This window comes from Hylobates moloch, unplaced genomic scaffold (assembly GCF_009828535.3).
Source record: "Hylobates moloch isolate HMO894 unplaced genomic scaffold, HMol_V3 SCAFFOLD_5, whole genome shotgun sequence".
NCBI lineage: Eukaryota > Metazoa > Chordata > Mammalia > Primates > Hylobatidae > Hylobates > Hylobates moloch.
This window is the reverse complement of record NW_026652280.1, coordinates 60,125,120-60,144,425: the sequence shown is the minus strand read 5'-3', so window position 1 is coordinate 60,144,425 and position 19,306 is coordinate 60,125,120.

The following is a 19,306-nucleotide window of genomic DNA, read 5'->3' as shown; positions in this document are numbered from 1 at the left end:
GTCTTTAGATAAAACTACTTAGTTTCAGGGAATAACAGAGGAAGAAGGATGTGTGAAACATGTCATGGGTATCAAATCAGCAACATTCAGAGTATGGGAAACTCTTCAGTTAAAACCACCTGATTAAAAAAAAAAATGATTTTAAGAAAAAAAGAATAACAAGATGAAAGGAAAATGAGAATTAAAACATGTGTATTGTAAAACCCTAAAATATACAGCTTAAGTATGCACACTTGGGTGATAAAACCATGTTTTCTTTGACAGAAGCAAAAAAAAAAAAAAAAAACATAAAAGTTGGTGATATGGTTTGGCTCTGTGTCCCCACCCAAATCTCACCTTGAATTATAATCCTCATAATCCCCCACATGTCAAGGGTGGGACCAGATGGAGGTAACTGAATCATGGGGGACATTTTCCCCATGTTGTTCTCATAATAATGAGTGAGTCTTGGGAGATGGAATGGTTTTAGAAGCATCTGGCATTTCCTCTGCTTGCACTCATTCTCTCTCCTGCCACCCTGTGAAGAGGCGCCTTCTGCCATGATTGTAAATTTTTTGAGGCCTCCCCAGCTATGCAAAACTGTGAGTCAATTAAATCTCTTTTCTTTATAAATTACCCAGTCTCAGGTATTTCTTCATAGCAGCATGAGAATTAACTAATATACTCAGAATAGTGGTTTCTTTTAGTGCAGAGACTGGGAATTGGGATTAGGGAAGGAAGTGTTGACAGTTGAGAGTTTGTGGCTGGGGTTTTTGAACTGGATACTTCCCAGGGCTTTTGTTTCCTACCCTTACTTTATTAAGTTGTAAATTTTTTCAATACACTTTTCTATGTTTTTTTTTTTTTCCAAAACAGGCCTTAGACCTGAAAACCATAATCAAATTGTTCTCCCAAACTACTTAAACCACACCATGTTGAAACTCTAGGAAAAACTACAATAGACCCAGTGAACTGGATTAAGGGGTCCATGAATGCCTCCAAATTGTTTCCAAGCTTATATTGGCCTCCAAGATTGAGAACTGTGCACCAAGAAGGGTAATTTCTACTCACTCTGCTTTTAATGTTTCGGACTTCTTAAGCTCTCCCTGCACAAGAAACAGATGTCAAAAGGTAAAAACACATGATTTTTAAAAAGATAATTTGTGATAACAAGTTTTTGAAAAACCTGAAATACAAAAAACTAATTATGATTATCCTAACATGTCCTTTTTCACCATTCTCTTATACTTGTTAAGGTGGCTTCTAGTTTATGCAGGTTTGATAGACTAGCTTTTTCCTATTTGCTAACTACTTCTTGGATAGTTTACCAATTTTTATATCCTTTCCCTAAGTTTTCTTTACCAAGGAAAAATTCTCTTTTATTTACCATAAATGGCCCCACACCAGGGGCTGTTCTCTTTCCATCCAACTTATCTCTAACTCCTGGAAGCTTTCATTTGTTCCCATAAAACAAGTGTGAGTCAGGACCATGTGTGTTGGAATCACCTGGACTGCTGGTAAGAAGTGACGGTTCCTGAGCCCAAAGCCTCGATTATCAATCATTAGAGTAAGAATTCTTTGGGATCTGGAATTTAAAAGGCATGAAAGCACTGGAAAACCATGGCAAAAGCATCAGCATGAAAACTCACCTTTTTTTCCTTAGAAAAGTTTTTAATTTCTCTCATTTCTTTGGTCTTTTAAAAAAAGTTTTAGCAAAGATAGCCCTGCAAGTTAACTAATTTTACAGCTTGTTATTTAGTTTTAAAAATCAGCTCATTGAGGTATAATTAACATAAAACAAATCCATCCCTTTCAGTATTCAGTTTGTTGAATTTGGACAATGTACAGGCCTGTGAGCATCACCACAGTCACAATGTACAACAGGGGTATCTAATCATTTGGCCTCCTTGGGCCACATTGGAAGAAGATTGTCTTGGGCCACACATAAAATACACTGACACTAATGATAGATGATGAGCTAAAAAAAATCTCATAATGTTTTTGTTTTTTCGGTTTTTGGTTTTTGTTTTTATACAAAGTCTTGCTCTGTTGCCCAGGCTGGCGCGATCTCGGCTCACTGCAACCTCTGCCTCCCGGGTTCAAGCTATTCTTCTGCCTCAACCTGTGGAGTAGCTGAGATTACAGGCACCCGCCACCACGCCTGGCTAATTTTGTATTTTTAGTAGAGACGGGGTTTCATCATTTTGGACAGGCTGGTCTCAAACTTCTGACTTCAAGTGATCCAGCAATCTCAGCCTTTCAAAGTGCTGGGCTTAGAGGCGTGAGCCACCATGCCTAGCCTCATAATGTTCGTATGAATTTCTGCTAGGCCACATTCAAAGCTCCTGGATTGCATACAGCCCACAGGTTGGGGGTTGGACAAGCTTGATATAGAACATTTCTTTCACTCAAAATGTTCCCTCATGCCCCTTTACATTCAAGCCCCTCGACCATCCCCTAGTCACTGGCAACGCTGCTCTACTCTGTCCCTACAGTTTTGCCTTTTCTAGATTTTTTTCTTTTCTATTTTTTTTATTGTGATAAGAACATTTAACATGAAATCTACCCTCGAAACGAATTTTTAAGTACACAATGCAGGAAGGCTAACTAGAGGCACAGTGTTGTAGAGCAGATCTCTTGAACTTCCTCATCTTGTTTAACTGAAACTTTACACTCTTGGGATAGCAACTCTCTATTTCTCACTCCCCCCAGCCCTGGTAAACCACCATTCTATTCTCTGTTTCTATGAGCTTAACTGCTTTAGATACCTTGTATAAGTGGAATCATGCAGCATTTGTTTTTCTGTGATTGCCTTATTTCACTTAATATAACGTCCTTCAGGTTCATCCATGTTGTTGCCAGTGACAAGATTTACTTTCTTTTTAAAGTCTGAACGGTATTCCATTGTATGTCTTTACCATATATTAAAATCCATTCATGTGTGATGGACATTTATGTTGTTTTCATATCTTGGCTATTGTGAATAGTGCTGCAATAACTATAAGGGTGCCTATATGTCTTCAATACCCTGATTTCAATTCTTTTGGGTACATACTCAGAAATAGGATTGTTGGGTCATATGGTAATTTTACTTTTAATTTTTTGAGGAACCTCCATACTGTTTTCCATAGTAATTGTACCATTTTATATTCCCACCAACAGTGTACAAGCATCCCAATTTCCCCACATTCTTGCTAATACTTGTTCTCTTTTTAAAATAATAATACACAAATGATGTGCAGTTTTAAAAATTAAATTCATTTTATATTATAGATCACCTATTTCACAAGAATTCAATGTATATTACAAAATTTACAAATATTTCCCTATCTGTGAGGTGTTGGTACTATTATACCTAGTTAATGGATTGAGAAGAAAACAAAGAAAGCGAACCACTAGGTAATATAATGTACAACCGGAGGCTTCTACAGACCACTTGTATTCTTTTATTTTATTATGTTAACTTTGTATGAATAATTTTAAAAGACTATTGCTTTTCTCATGAAGTGTGTAGTTACATACAAATAAAAATGAAAGTAAACCAGTAGCACAGTGTATTAGTCAGGGTTCTCTCAAGGGACAGGACTAATAGGATTGATGTATATATAAAGGGGAGTTTATGAAGGAGTATTGACTCACACGATCACAACGTGAACTCCCACAATAGGCCATCTGCAAGCTGAGGAGCAAGGAAGCCAGTCCGAGTCCCAAAACCTCAAAAGTAGGGAAGCTGGCCGAGCACGGTGGCTCATGCCTGTAATCCCAGCACTTTGGGAGGCCAAGGCGGGTGGATCACGAGGTCAGGAGTTCAAGACCAGCCTGGCCAAGATGGTGAAACCCCGTCTCTACTAAAAACTACAAAAATTAGCTGGGTGGGGTGGTGCACACCTATAATCCCATCTACTCGGGAGGCTGAGGCAGGAGAATCGCTTGAACCCTGGCAGTGGAGGTTGCAGTGAGCCGAGATGGTGCCATTGTACTCCAGCCTGGGCAACAGAGTAAGACTCTGTCTCAAAAAAAAAATAAAAAAAAATAAAAAGTAGGGAAGCCGACAGTGCAGTTTTCAGTCTGTGGCCAAAAGCCAAAGAGGCCCTGGCAAACCACTGGTGTAGGTCCAAGAGTCCAAAAGCCAAAGAACTTCGAGTTCAATGCTCAAGGGCAGGAAGCATCCAGCACGGGAGAAAGATGGAGGCTGGAGGACTCAGCAAGTCTAGTCCTTCCATGTTCCCCTGCCTGCTTTTATCCCAGCATCTGATTAGATGGTGCCCACCCAGATTGAGGGCAGTTTTGCCTCTCCCATTCCACTGACACAAATGTTAATCTCCTTTGGTAACACCCTCACAGACACACCCAGGAACAATACTTTGCATCCTTCAATCCAATCAAGTTGACACTCAGTATTAACCATCATATGCAGGTTTGAGCATTATACCAACATCTGAGCATTATACCAACATCTGAATACTTACCTCTTTAGGTTCTAATTCTATAATCTTAGATGAAAGCTCCAGACAGTCCTGATGATTAATATTTTGTCTGACCTGGCATAAATTCCAGGTTTTGAAAGATGATAAATTATGAAAATTAAATTATGCCTAGAGACAGTTTTGTCCATAACATCACAAACTCCAAAAATTAGCTGCACAGGGAGTAACAGGAAACACCAAATACAGTTTACTGGATGTGAAGCCATTCAAAATTATTTTGGTTTTCAGAAATGTAATTGCTGCAAGAAGCAGCTTGAAATATAAATTGGAATTCATTTTTTGTTTTCCTATTACTGTCATGGGAGGGAGGGATAAGGAGGGGTGAGAAGAGGTGACTGAAGGTTCTTGAAAGTAATTCTCATATTTGACTTCTCAGGTTAATTTCTTCCTTTTGTTTATGTCTTGTTGAAGTGTAATACTTTCAATTCTGAAGCTAGAGGGCCACAAAAAAGACATGTTTACCAAGTCCATATCAAAAGAAAATAGTATCCCGTGATGATCTCTTTGTCTTTCAATATCTAACTGCTGGTGAATTGTGGAGTAAGCAACCTGTCACATACATTAGTCATGTGAGCTATGGACCATTAGACTAGAGCAGTACTTGATGTAGCTTTATCTTCTAAGATGGTTGTTAATTTCTTTAAAGTAGTTTTGGGACTTGAAAATCTTTTGGGGAGCAGAAATAAATTTGTTGCCTTTCTATGTATTAGTGAAAATTGCTGAGGGTGGTACAAATTTTCATTTTATCAGGCCATATTACGGTCTGAATTATGTCCTTTTGACAATGAACTACCACATACTTATGAAAATAACTTCGTAAATATTAATAAAGCCTTTCCCCTCAAGCTAGCCTATGGGTGTTGCTATGAATAAACAGAAGTGGACTGACTGGAATGCTACCCTATTAGGAATTATCAATGTTGAGAAATGACCTCTGAAATTTTGGTTTGGAGGTTTCTGCTAAGACTCTACCTTATTTTTTATTATAATGTGGTTTTCCTGTATACCATATTCTAAATTATTTATTAATTGGAGTGGAGCCTAACCACAGCATCATTAATAATTAATTCTTCTTTTGGATCTGTGTGCATTCATGTGATTAAATGGCTGTGCTTTGGCTTATGGAACCCACAATCTGCTATTTTGCATTGATTGGAAGAAATGCACAAATAGCAAGCACCCATTAAGAAATTCCCAAAGGATATTCACAGTAACCTTTTCCTGAGTGTTTCTAACCTCTGAGGCACCATTATGTGAGAAGGGAAAATCAAAGTCTTCTACCCACAGTTTGTTGCATTTGAAACAATGCATTTGTGGGTAGGTAGAGCTTTGCGCCTGCTTCTTCACCATTGTTCTTTTAATACTTATTTTTCCTCAAGAGCAAAGAGATAGGTGAATAGGATGGATAAGCTACGTGAAGTGTCCTCAGCAATACATAGGAAAATGAAATAACATTTAAAAAGATATGCTTTATACAGAATTTTCAGCTTTACCAAACATAACTGATTTCATCTTGATAAGCTAGATCCTTGTTTTAAGAAAAAAAAACACTCCTCCCAGCCCAGACCTCAGACGCTTAACATAACAAAGGTTTACTTTTTTCTGTGGATTCACACCCCATGCAGTTTGGCAGAAGGTACTGTTTCACACTCCCTTTCAGAAATAAAGCCTGGCAGAGGGCTCTCCTCCTATTACTTGTTGGTCTGGAATAAAAGGCATGTTTGGGCTGCACACCAGGGAGAGAGAGGCTGCAGACCACACCGGGCTTTTCATGATCTCAGAGTGAGACATTCAATGATAAAATGAGTCATGGAGGTGATACATTGCTCCCACTCAGAGTTCATTAGCCATGACCAGTCACATGAGTGGGAATTCGGGGAAATATAGAAATTTGGGGGAGCATTACTGTCTATGGCCCTGTCTATCCTTCTAGTCACCAAATATCCTTTTGTTATTTTCTCCCAATATATGGCTCACATTTAATAGCTTCCCAAAGGAGGACCCAAAAAAATTCCATCCAGTCACAAACTCAACTTCAAGTCCAGGGTCCCTGGATGATGTGCAGTCATCTCTATGTTAAATCCAAATATGACTCCAACAGCTCTAGGCCCAGAAACCTGTAGACTAAAAGGACCTGATACTGCCCTCTCTAATGAAAAAACAAAAGAGAAAAATAGGGACTGACAGTAGTGACTTATTTGTATCAATACCCAAATTCCACTGAACACATGTTATTAAGGACACTCTCTTTGGTGGAAACGGATCTTGATTCCTTAATTCTGACTCTCCTTGGCCACACTGATTCAGGCATTGAAGAGTATAACCTTTGTCCAGGCTATGCAACTTTCTGAGCTCAATCCCTTCCATTAGAACATTAGTACCCTGTCATAGGCCCCATTATTATCAATATTCACTTCCCCTCCTCGCAAGAGGATTGTATGTCCCACTCTGTGTTAATCTCTGAGTGTTATGTGATTTTTTCCAACAAGCAAAATCATATAAGCAATGGAAGGTATTATGTCTAGGGTAGCACATGTTCTCCATGATGTCTTTGCCCTCTGCCATGCTAATTTGCAATGTCAGATAGGACCTAGAGAAAAGGAAACGTGGAGCAGAGCCACAGCCAACCTGTGATGGCCATGGCCCTGTGGTGCAAAGAAGAAATGAGCTTTGCCTGCTGTAAGCTACTGACATTTCACAGTTGTTTGTTGCTGCAGCATGAACTAATAAGTCCATCCGAAGGCCACATCTCTTTTAGTCTAGTGGCTTTTTTGGCAATATAACTGTTTCAGAAACTTTATAGAGCTTCTTAGTCTATGCAAGTTAGTCTGATGTGCTAATAAATGCATCTAACATTCTCTTTGAGCATGATTCTCATCTGTGAAATGTGGGTTTGCTTTCTTACTCTTACAACTCTCACTGTCTCTAAACTTAATATATATATTATATATTTATATATTATATATTTATATATAATATAAAATATATTACACATAACATAATAATATATTGTGTGTATATATATATATATATATGTGTTGCTCCTATCCTTAGTTTAGTTTTGCCCTTAAGCATTTAAATTACTTGAAAGGTTGTACTGAGTATTTTTCTCAAAAAGGCTTTCTTAAGCCTGTTACTTCCAGGTGTCAAAGCAGTTGACTCTTCTAACTCAAAGGACTAACTGTCCTAATTCCCTTTTATTAAGCTGCAAATTGACAATTTCTTTACTGAAATTATCTGTTTCTTGCAACGCCTTGTAAATACAACTAAGTAGCAATAAAAATACTATAAGTGCTCCGTTTTTCAATCTCTTCCCATAGATATACTACATGATCTACTTTGCAAATTATCACAGGCTCCAGTTTCACAAAATATTTTAGCCCTGCAAAAAGAGATTGCTAATGTAAATCTAAAAACACTTCTAAAATTTAAAAGTTTACTTAAAAACTAGGTTGTTATCTTTTTAGCTTGATAACCATTTCCTCAGTGGCCACTAAACCATTGCCATGTACTTTAGTGTTTTGGTTTGTCTGTTACAGGAGCATATCTCTCCTGGTACCAGTTTCTGTATCAGTAAGGAAAGGTTAGGTTACACTGGGGCAACCAATAATTTCCAAATCCCTGAGGCTTCGCATACCAAAGGTGTATTGGTCAGTCTCAAGACATGTTCCCAGGAGATGATCACAGCTTCTGCTCTAGACAGCCCAGTGGAGGGCCCACTATCTGGCATTTGTACTAGTTGGCCTGGCAGCAAGCCTTTACAAAACCTTATCCTGGAAATGACATATGGCTTTGCTCTGGCCAATGTATTGACCAGAACTGGTCTCCAGGACCCCACCCAACTTTTGTAAAAGTACTAGAAAAATGTTGAGAAGTAAATGAAATCTTTGGGGGATATTGCTATCTCTACAAAAATTATGTAATATACCATTCAAATTAAGAAGAAGGAAGTGACTGTAAATATGAACAAAATGACAGGAAAAAGAAAAAATTTATAATAATATCCAGGCACAGTAATTATGGAATAAATCAGATTCCTGGCATGCCTGTTTGTATGACAGCAAAAAAAAAAACACACCACAATCATTTCTGAATTATTCAGAAAATGACTGTCTAATTTGTATTCTTTTATCTCTTCCTTGCTTATCTTTCCCACTCTGGTAGTTACTATTCCTTAATACAAGATGAAAAACCCAAACTAGGGTATTTCATATCTTACAGTTGCTATGGCAAAAGGTATTAACAAATAACAGTAACGTGTATTATCTGTACAACTTGCAATCTTAATCAATTGTGTGGCCATATAATTTATGGCTCAAACCAGAACATTTTGAGAGTGAAAATGGGTGATATTAAATATACAGAGAGATAACTCAAACAATTTTATTTTTCAAAATGTAAAGATGTGTAAAATAGTTGCACAAAGATTAAGAAACTTATTCGAGGTTATAAAATTTAAAAGCAGGAGAAACATGCTTAAATTTGAGCTGCCTAATTCCCATATCTCAACTCTTACTCACTATGCTGTCTCAATTACCTCCTCCCTTCTCACTAGAGAGTCATTAATAATAAATTTCTCAAACTGGGATAAATATATAAAGAACTTCAGAGAACACAGGAAGCTTTGTGTCATATTTACTTGTGATGATTCCACATTAATCAGGAAAGAGCAAGGGAACCGTTGGGAAATATTAAATAAAAAGAGCCCAGTTCTGCCATAAGTTTTGCTTAAATGTGGAGGGAGGTGAAATTGGTTGAGAGGTCATAGCAAAGTCTTAAGGGACTCCAGAAGACTGGCTCAGTACTTTGAATAACAATGTATTAATGTATATTATTATTGTAATTATTTGAACAATAATTTATATTAAAATTATTCAGAAAATAATAAAATGGATCATATCCAGTTCAGTGTAAATGACTAGTATTTACTCAGATATACAGCACATTTTCCTTTCTTTGTCTGTATCCTTCAAAAGTCATAAGAATATCTGCACATAATCATATATATATGGTATTAAATTACTCCATGGAAGTTGCTAGACAGCATAACCTGATGGGAGAAACAGAAAACGTAATAGAAGTGAAATCAGCAGAGAAGTTAACAGAACTTAGAAGCAATAATGCATTTCATTTTCACAGTATGCCCTATGGTTTTTCATTTTATTTTGTTTTGAGCATTGTAGCTTTTAAAACCATAAAACTATTTGTTAATTTCCATGCCCACTGCCAATCAAAGTTCATGGATATATTTTGCAGGAATATGTAGCACCTGTCAAGCATAGTGTAAGTAGTGATTAAAGGGGCAGATAAAGAAACAAGGTAAAGAGAATGAATGAATGAATGAATGATACAAGGTTTAAAATAGATAATTTTGTCCCACGACAGCCTCTACTCCTCAAGGATATGCACTGAAAATTAGACAGGCCATTCTCTTTTCTACTCCATATGTGATGTTGGCCCCAAAGACTAATACAGTTTCACAGTGGGCAAGACAGTTACACTCATATAAAGTGGTTATTGAGCATTTTATGACATCCCAAAGCATTTTCAAAAATAACATTTGCCTGTAAAATTGACAGTTTCCACTCACCTTTACCAGTTTCCCTTAGAAAGTCCCTTATTGATTAGGTGTGGATTAGGATAGCCTTAGTTGATAATTAACAAGGTCATTTGCAGGTTGCCCAGTCTGGCTTAAATTTAAATTTAATTTTTAGATTGATATTGGACATTTGATGTCCCTTAGGGAGATAGTATTTCTTGTATTAGCCAATTTATATACTTTTTGCTTTGGAAAATTGTTTTAAATGACCCATAAACTGCCAGAAATCAATTTAGATTTTGCTATAGTGTTTCAACCAGACAATGAACACAATTCAATTAATCCTTAATAGTAAGTTCTCTGAATATACCTTAGTTATTTTTTATTGCACGTGGGATGATTATTCATGATTGTATGTGGCACTACCAGCAAAAGGAAAATTGACCATATTCAGAGATAAACTACATGTAATTATGTAATTACACTTGACATAAATTTAAGGATATTGAATCCACCAAGAAATCTGTAATCTGGAAGTTTTATTGTCTAATTCAAAGATCTAGCCAATAAGCTCTGTAGATTTTTCTTTTAAGTAGCTAAACACAAATGAGCTAATGACTGATTGTTTCATGGTTGCAATATCAGTGCACACATGACCAAAAATTGCTAATGGATTTAGTTTATATATCTATTTGAGAGAAACAGATACTCTGGATCTTAGAGAACAGTTAGCCTGTGTTATTTCTTTGCTTTGAGAATAATTTAGAGCCCTAGTCTTCTAGCAGGATTCTTAATAGGTCTGGAGTCCCAGAAATGCTGAACGGGGACCTGAACCCTCATTAGGCATATCCAGACATAGCTCAGCAATTGCTGGTCCTCACAGTCCCAACTGGTCAGTGGCCCTGAGGCCCTAACTCTTCTGTTGGTCCCCTCACTCATTCCCAAGGCTGTAGGTACCCAGTAAAATATTAGCACAGCTTCCCTGTCGCCAGTCCTCAACATTACCCTTACTGAAACTTGTCTTTTCAGCTTCTATCATCAGACTAGTCCCAAGTTTCCTGGCCTCCAAATTCAACGTATTTATAAGATGCTGCCCAAAATAGTATTCCCATGGCATAGATCCTGAGAAGAAAGTATCACATCCTAGGCCCCACCTAGGATTTTGGAATGCCTCACTCTGACCCTACCTTCTGTGCCCAGAAGTAAGCATTGGATTCCTTACAAAAGGTAAACCCAGGAAATAGGGTTTATTTACCAATAATTGAAACACAGCCAGCAACAAAGCAAAAGTATTTAACAACAAGTGGTCAAAAGAGACACGAAGACACAATTGAGCATCTCCCTCATGAGAACCAGCATGTTCTGAACTAAAATCCTTCAACATCTAAACATCCCAAAAGTATTAGCTCTGCTTCTAAATGCTAGCCAAAGGGAGAGAAAGCTAGTGTTATGTAATGGTGATACAGGGTTATTACTGTAAATTTTCTTTTTTTAGAAAAAAAAACATCTGTCACCCAGGCTGGACTGTAGTTGTATGATCTCAGCTTACTGCAACCTCCACCTACAGAGTTCAATCAATTCTCCTGCCTCTGCCTCCCGAGTAGCTGAGATTACAAGTGCTTGTGACCACGCCCGGCTAATTTTTGTATTTTTAGTAGAGACGGAGTTTCACCATATTGGTCAGGCTGGTCTTGAACTCCTAGTCTCAAGTGATCCACCCACTTCAGCCTCCCAAAATGCTAGGATTACAGGCATGAGCCACCGTGCCTGGCCTGTAAATCATTTTTTATGGTTCGAAGGAGATGGTCCATTTTTTATCGTGATCCTGTGGCTAGTCAAGGTCACTGCAGAGCTGCAGTGATGCCTCACATTTTTGTTTCAGGTTTATAATTCTGAATGTATTTAGCCCATGCTTCCATAGGTTGGCCACCCCACCAAGACAGCAGAAGCAGGAGAAACTTGCATCCTCAGCCAAATAATATTCAGCCACCTGATGCAGCCCTCCATGTGAACTCCGGTGCCCTTCTCTTATTCAGGTTTATTCAGCAAAGGTTCTCGCATCCCTTGGGAGAAATTTTCCTCCTCAGGGACCTCAAATGTTTTTCCAGTATGTGAACTTCTGTCTGAAGTATCTCATTAACCTAGTTGGATCGGGGAAGTTTTAGCAGCATTTAACCTCAGAAGGGCAGGTATAATTTCTGCAAAATGAAGATCCCTGGGGTATAACAGCTCGAAAACCTTCCTATGGTAAATATATTGAGACTATTTTATAAGACTGTGCCCTATTAAAAAGTCACGCATGCAAAACACCTCATAAAAGTGAATGGATAGGATACAGGTTGCAAAATGCAGTAAACATCTAGTTGGTCTATCAGATTTTCTTCTGATCTGCACCCATTTTTCGTAGGTATTCAGTCCAGCTCTGTCGATTATTGTTAGTTTCCAGTATATGCAAAATACCACCTCAACTACATTCACATTATATTTTATGATATTTTTACAGCAGTGTTGCATTTCTTATTTTGAATTCTGTGTAACAACTGAATATTTTAAATCAGAGAATATAATATGTCCTTGTATATTTTTAAAACATGATCATAAATACAGTTTGCAAAAATATTTATAGAAGTAACAATATTCTTTATGATGTGTCTGAATTGTTTTACCCTATCACAATTTAAACTTAAGTTGAGGAACAAATATGACTTCTTGGTGACATCTGACTCTTATTGAAATCAAAAGTTTCCTACAATGCTCTGAAGGTTTGAGAGCCAATTCCTGCCTTGACTACCATTATCTCAGCACTTCTTGTAGCTGACACATTTTTAAGGAGGTTCACAACCCTAACAGCTCCACAATCTCCCAGTGCTAGTATGCCCTGTGGTGAAAGTTAATGGCAAACAGCAACAACCCAATTCTGGAAGGACTGCTAATGGCCCAGACTCTTCAGTACTGAAGGTTTGAGTCATTCTACCAGGTACAAAAGCAAGACCTGCTGAGGTCCTTGCTGAGGCAAAGGAAATATGGAATAGATAGTGAAAGAAGGTAGTTATAAATACAGCTATGACCACATGACCCATTGCAGAAATAGACTGTAATTATTATAATATATCCTTATTATATGTTTGCATATATGTATTTGTACATAGAAAATGTTCTTGTTTTCTTCTCTCTTATTTCTTTGTCATGTAACGTGAGATAAATTAACTTTATACCACACTATTTTAAGCATTGTGAACTTTACATCACAGTATGTAAGTGACAGAATATCAAGGAGAAAAGTAAACATTACTGAAGGATTTTGCATCCTCTTCTGGGGAAAGGGTAAGTGCATTTCCAATTGTATATAGGATAGTAGTATCATGTTTGGCAGAAGTGATACTTTGTTTTTGTCTTTATTTGGATATTAAGTATAGTTTATAAAAATGTGTATAGGTATCAAGTTGACAAGCAGTGGACTTTGATGATTAATTTATTGTTCAACTTGGCAAGGTTTTGGTGCCCAGTTACCTGATAAAACACTAGTCAAGATGTGGTTGTGAAGGTATTTTTATGTATAACTGACATTTAAATTGGTTGACTCTAAGCAAGCAGATTAATCTCCATAATATGGGCAGGCACCATCTAATCAGTTGCAAGTCTTGAGTAAAGACTGAGGTTCCCCAAAGAAAAAGGAATTCTTCCTTGAGACTGCAATGCAGAAACTCTGCCCAGTTTCTAGCCTGCTAGTTGGCCCTAACAATTTTGAACTCAAGATTGCAACATCAACTGTTGTCTGAATTTTCACCCTGCCTGCCTGCCTTATAGCTTTTAGACTTGCCAGGAACCATAATTATTATGTCAGCCAATTCCTTAAATAACTAAATTTCTCTCTCTCTATCTGGAGAACTCTGGCTAATACACATAACTTTGTTTCTCTTCAATTTGTTTCTTTAAGCCTGCAGCTTAAGAAATCATTTAAGCCAAACAAAATCAATGAAGAAAGTATTTATTTGAAGCTTTTGCTCTTAACTTACTATCCAATACAATAAATATTTAATAAATTATATTGAAACATTTCTAACTTACAAAGCCAAAAGTTACACAAAGTGTAAAGAATTCAATAGTGACTTTTTGAAGTAAACTAGGAAAGTCTAATACAACCTTTTCTCCTACACACAGACTAGACCCATCCTTGGAAACAGAACACACCTAATTTCCAACTCCTCTGGATGAAAATACTGTGAATTAAAATTCTATATTTTTTTATTTCAAAATGGCTGGCTATGGACATTGGATGCCAGGTCTCCTCAGAAAGAAGATCAGAATTACCAGCGAATACACAAGTTCCAGATGGAAAACTGAGGAAAGAGAGCCAGGACTTGTCAGAGTGTCCATGGGAAGAAGCCAGGGTACAGAAAAGGAAAGCAGCAAGAGTCTGGCAAAGATCAGCCCCCGAGGAACTCAGAGCCCTCTGGGAAAAGTAGGTGGAAGTGCATCTCTGCTCCTCTCACCCCTGTGACGATCTGCTGACTACCAAAATCTCGGAAACCCTCTGCCTTTGTAATCCAGGGCAATTCTATCAGTGGTGATTTGGAGACTACCCAAGAACAGAGAACTGGGTGGCCACCTCATGCAGGTGTGCCCGCACTTCCCTCAGACCCAAACTGAGACAGCGGCCACCATACTGGTTTTGGGCCACTGCTTTGCCCTGGAATTCTCTGCCCATGTGTCAGCACCCCACCAGGTTCCCCACAAACATACCCCACAGACCCACTCTGACTTTAACAAGTAAAGGAAATGGGTCCCTGAGGAGCTGTTGGGACCCCAGTAGGTATAACCCTTGGCATGGGCCATCTCTAAGGGAGGGGCGAGCACAGCCTGCCAAAAACTCCTTGGGACAAAGGAAATATGGGTGCCGTGGCAATCACTGAAGGAGGCAGCACTAATGCCTGGGAAGAAACATGTAGAGGGGGTCATCTTCTGCTCACCCATCCACTATTGTGAACACAGCAGTGTTTCTTTGGAGGAAGCATATTTGCAATTTTTGCAATGGCCCCACCTATACTGAAAGTGAGCCCAGCCACTTGACTGTACACAAAAGATGGATGGCAAATACCCCTCCCTAAACAGAGTGGCAGCATCCCAGCAACAAAGAATGGACAAGCTGCAGAATTGCCTGCTCCAAACTGGGAAAGAGGCTATGCCCTAAGTGCCCATTTTGGTGGTAGCCATGAGAAGACTGTATCTCTGGCCCACAGCCACACTGAAGCCAGGAACCAAAGGACAAAGTGTTTATGAACTGAAGGTCATGAGCCCTGTGACAAGGGCACGATAGGGGAGCAGATCAGTTCCTGCCAGCTCAGGATGAGGAGCTGTGCATCACTTCCCACTCCTTCCTTCAAGACCTTGTTGCATCCTAACATGATCTCTTCCCACTGCCCGCTCTCAGGACGAGTTCTTTCACAGCTCATCAGGGCAAGCCTGCTCTTACTTTTAAGGGCTACTACTTAACTGCAGCCTGAAGTGCACCATCAAACAAAACAAAACAAAAATTGCTGCCAGAAAGGCTTAGCGCTGGTCCCGGAGACAAGCTTCATGAGACCTCCACACCCTCAGCCTTGCAGGGGATAGTGTCTCAGCTCAAAGACTTAATACATCGCTACAACAAGCAGTGTCTAAGAAAGCTGCAGATGCTTTCCATAACCATGGAACCCATAAAGAGCCTTGGCTCCCTGAACGCACACAGAAACAAAACAAAATGATCATACACATACAGTCATACACTCAAGGGAACTATAAAAACACTAAAAGTCCTATCCAAATGATAGCAAATTCAAAAATTAGAAGTGACACCTCTCTAAGATGAGAAGGAATCACTACCAGAAATCTGGCAGTACAAAAAGCCAGAGTGTCTTGACACCTCTAAAGGATGGCATAGCTCTCCAGCAATGGATACTAACCAAGCTGAAAATTCTGAAATGACAGATGAAGAGTTCAAAATACAGGTTTCAAGGAAACTAAACGAGATCAAAGAGAAAGTTGGAATGCAATACAAATAAACCATAAAAACGGTTCAGGACAAGAAACACAAGACAGCTATTTTAAGAAAAAACCATATAGAACTTCTGGAACTGAAAACATTGCTAAAGGAATTTTAAAATAAGTTGGAAGTTTAACAGTAGCCTAGGCCAAGCAGAAGAAAAATTTCATAACCTTAAGACCAGACATTTGAATTAACCCAATCAGACAAAAATAAAGGAAAAAGGATTTTTAAACCGAAAAAGGCCTTTACAAATATGGGATTATATAAAAACAACAAAATCTCCAGCTTATTGGCATTCCTGAGAGAGAAGAAAAAGTAAGCAACTTGTAAAACATATTAAGAGGAACAATTCAGGAAAATCTCCCTAATCATGCTAGAGAAGTCAACATTCTGATACAAAAAAATTGAGAACACATGCAAGATACTATACAACATGACCATCCCCAAGGAATATAGTCATCAGATTAACCAAAGTCAATGCAAAAGAAAAAAATCTTAAGGGCAGTTAGAAAAAAGGGCCAAATTACCTAGAAGGGAAATCCCATCAGACTGACAGCGGACTTCTAAGTGGAAACCTTACAATCAACAGGAGATAGAGGCCTATTTTTAGCAATTCTGAAGAAAAAAAATCTGTCAGCCAAAAATGTTATATCCTGTCACACTAAGCATCACAAAAGAAAAATAAAGTCTTTCCCAGACAAGTAAACACCAAAGGAATTCTTTCAACAGAGCAGTCATAGAAGAAATGCTCAAAGAAGTTCTGAGCATGTAAACAAAAGAATGATACTTGCTACCATAAAAGCACACATAAGTACAAAGTTCATAGAATCTATGAATTAATTAGACAATTGAGACTAGAAAGCAACTCGCTAATGACACCAAGACGGGAACAAAACCTCACATACTAATATTAACCTTGCAAGTAAGCACCCTGAATACTTCACTTAAAAGACATAGAGTGGCAAATTGACTAAAAAAAAGTAAGACCCAACTTTCTGATGCCTTCAAATACTCATCTGATGCCTAATTACACCCACAGGCTCAAAGTAGAGGGATGGAGAAAGATCTATTATGCAACAGAAAACATAAAAAAGCAGGGGTAACTATCCTTGTATCAGATAAAACAGTCTTTAAACTATCAATAGTTAAAAAAAAAAAAAAGGCAAAGAAGCCAGGCCCACTGGCTCACACCTGTAATCCCAGCACTTTGGGAGGAAGGCTGAGGCGGGCAGATCACCTGAGGTCAGGAGTTTGAGACCAGCCTGGCTAACATGGTGAAAACCTATCTCTACTAAAAATGCAAAAATTAGCCTGGCATGGTGGCAGGTGCCTCTAATCCCAGCTACTTTGGAGGCTGATGCAGGAGAATGGTTTGAACCCTGGAGGCAGAGGTTGCAGTGAGCCGAGATCACACCATTGCACTCCAGCCTGGACAACAAAGTGAGCCTCCATCTCAAAATAAATAAATAAATAAATAAATAAGGCCGGGCATGGTGGCTCACGCTTGTAATCCCAGCACTTTGGGAGGCCGAGGCGGGCAGATCACGAGGTCAGGAGATCGAGACCACGGTGAAACCCCGTCTCTACTAAAAATACAAAAAAATTAGCCGGGCGTGGTGGCGGGTGCCTCTAGTCCCAGCTACTAGGAGAGGCTGAGGCAGGAGAATGGCGTGAACCCGGAAGGCGGAGCTTGCAGTGAGCCGAGACTGCGCCACTGCACTCCAGCCTGGGCGACAGAGCGAGACTCTGTCTCAAAAAAAAAAAAAAAAAGAAAGACAAAGAAGGCTATTATATAATGATAAAAATTAGAGAACCCGGACTCATAAATACCACTAGACCTAACAAAAGGGATAGACAGCCATTTGATAGTGGGGGACTTCAACACTCCACTGAAAGAACTAGACAAATAATTGAGGGAGAAAACTAACAAAAAATTTCCGGACTTCAACTGAACCTAATATACATTTACAGAATACTTCACCGAACAACCACAGAATATACACTTTTTTTCCTCTATGTGTGGAAGATTATCTAAAATTGATCACATACTTAGTCATGAAACAAGTCTCAATATAATCAAAATAACCAAAATCATATCAAGCATCTCCCCAGACCACAGTGAAGTGAAATTAGAAATCAATACCAAAAGGAACTCCCCAAACCACACAAGCACATGGAAACTAAACAACTTGCTCCTGAATGACTTTTGGGTAAGCAGTGAAATTAAGGCAGAAATCAAATAAATTATTTGAAAAAAAAGGTAGAAAACTCCCAAATCAACAGCCTAATGTCTCACCTAAAAGAACTAGAAAAACCCAAACCAAACCCAAAGCTAGGAGAAGAAAAGAAATGACAAAGATCACGGCAGAACTAAATGACACTGAGACCAAAAAGACCCACACAACTTTTCATTTTGTTGATTATACAAATTATTGATTATTATACCAATAATTTATATAATTTATTTGGATAATAACAAATTATTGTAAAAATAATCAGCAAAATGAAAAGTTGGTTCTTTGTGTCCAGGTGCAATAGTTCATACCTGTAATCCCAGGACTTTAGGGAGGCCGAGTTGAAAGATCACTTCAGCCCAGGAGTTCAACACCAGCCTGGGCAACATGGTGAAACCCCGTCTCTATTTTTTTTTAAGTTGCTTTTTTTTTGAAAGAATAAATAAAATTGATAGACCACTAGCTAGATTAACCAAGAAAAAAAAGAGAGGCAATTCAAATAAGCACAATCAGAAATGACAAAAGTGGCATTACAACTGATGCCACAGAAGTATGAAAGATTCTCACAGACTACTATGAACATCTCTGTGCACACAAACTAGAAAACTAGAGGAAATAGATAAATTCCTGGAAACATACAACCTCCCCAGAGTGAGCCAGGAAGAAATGAAAATCCTGAACAGATTGATAATGAGTTATGAAATTGAATTTGTAATAAAAAATCTACCAGACAAACCCTGGGCCAGACTGATTCACAGCCGAATTCTACAAGACATACAAAGAAGAGATTCTACCAATCTTACTGAAATTATTCAAAAAATCTAGGAGAACATATTCCTCCCTAATTCACTCAACAAAACCTGTATCATCCTGATACCAAAATATGGCAAAGACAAGAAGAAGATAGAAAACTGCAGGCCAGGCCAGGCGCCTGTAATCCCAGCACTTTGGGAGGCCGAGGCGGGTGGATCATGAGATCAGGAGATCGAGACCATCCTGGCCAACATGGTGAAACCCTGTCTCTACTAAAAATACAAAAAAT